General features: G+C 37.7%; 1 protein-coding gene across 1 annotated transcript in view; it reads left to right on the top strand.

Annotated features, from left to right (window-relative positions):
- Positions 1-1,357, top strand: part of SCEL (sciellin) — a 113,533-nt gene that overhangs the window by 54,791 nt on the left and 57,385 nt on the right. The gene's annotated exons all lie outside the window — the stretch shown is intronic.

The raw sequence follows: 1,357 nt of genomic DNA, 5'->3' as shown, positions 1-1,357 counted from the left end.
GTCCTTTTTATTTCTATCCTAAGCTTTACATTAAGAAAACAACCCTAATTGTCTGAACATGATAACAGGGTAAGATCAAACCCTTTGAAGGAAGGTAAACTTGTTCACCTTTTTATTCCCAGCGCTTGCCACAAGGCCTTTACCATAGTTGCTGTGGATGTATAAATGAATGGGTGGAAATACTATTGTTAATTTGAACCAGTGCTACAGAAGCTTTGCCTAGCACTGAAAGTCACGTACAGTTCCTCCTGTAGTATCAGGAAGAGGTTCACAAATTGTGTTGAGGCCTTTGGATAAGGTGACCTTTCCCAAATGTCTGGTTTCACTGTGACAATCCTGATATACACCTGTTCTCTTGCACATTCTGTCTAGTTTAGCATTTGTTCTGGATGTATCTTGTTTTTTTTATTTCTAGAAAAAATACTGTTTTTGAAAATAGTTTTTGAACAGTGCTATTTTATAGTTCTATTGGCATGATAAACAAATTTTTCAGTCAACATTGTTTTTGAATGAAAAAAATTTTCAAAGTTCAAAACTTCTATACTTCTCATTTTTTTGTGTTATGCCTTTTGATGCTTATAAGAATCCCAGTTTGAAACACACATCACATGGATACCTTACCTTATCATGTTTCCCTTGTACCTAGTAACCTAAAGCTCAATTTCACAAACTGTGTTCCATGTGCTATAGGATGCATGTTCTGTGAAAGAAGGGTTTAATGGTACCATAGATTTAGGAAACGCAATAAAATAGAATTCTTTGCCACAGGACTTTTTAGAAGCTTCAGCGTGCTTATGTGTATTCTGAATCTCCACAAGTAGGTTGCATTTCACAACCTTACTTGACTACAAAATCCTTTCTTCAGGAATCCTATTAACCTTCTATGAGATGTTTGTGAAACATAGGTCTTAATTACAGGGGAACCTGTAAGAATTTCCTAATTATTCCTTCTCAAGATCTAGGGAGATCAGCATGGATCCATGCCCTCTGAGCCTCAGGTGCTCCTACCTATCCTGTAGTTTAAAATGTACTTTCTTTCCCTTGGGAAGCATGAGAAGACAGATATTTTTACCCCTTTTGAGGGACTAGTTAATTATCTGGATCTGTTGCTTAATGCTCCCTGGCTCCAGTAGAAAGCTTCTGAACTAATTTCTGTGTTTACTTGTGCAGTTAACTGGTTTTTCTTTTCCATGTCCTTTTTTAAAGTATAGAACTTGGGAGCTGCCCAGACAGATCCTTAGGAGAAAAATGTAGTTACTGCAGTGATCACTAGATGGCAGAGCCAACACCCAGTGGATGTTGGACAAACAGTGGTGTGTGCACATGTGTGTGTGTTTGCATCAGTGGGAAGGTGTGT

This window comes from Galeopterus variegatus, unplaced genomic scaffold (assembly GCF_000696425.1).
Source record: "Galeopterus variegatus unplaced genomic scaffold, G_variegatus-3.0.2 Scaffold802, whole genome shotgun sequence".
In the NCBI taxonomy this organism is placed as follows: domain Eukaryota; kingdom Metazoa; phylum Chordata; class Mammalia; order Dermoptera; family Cynocephalidae; genus Galeopterus; species Galeopterus variegatus.
Note: the sequence above shows the minus strand (reverse complement) of the source record. Positions and strands in the feature narration are given on the sequence as shown.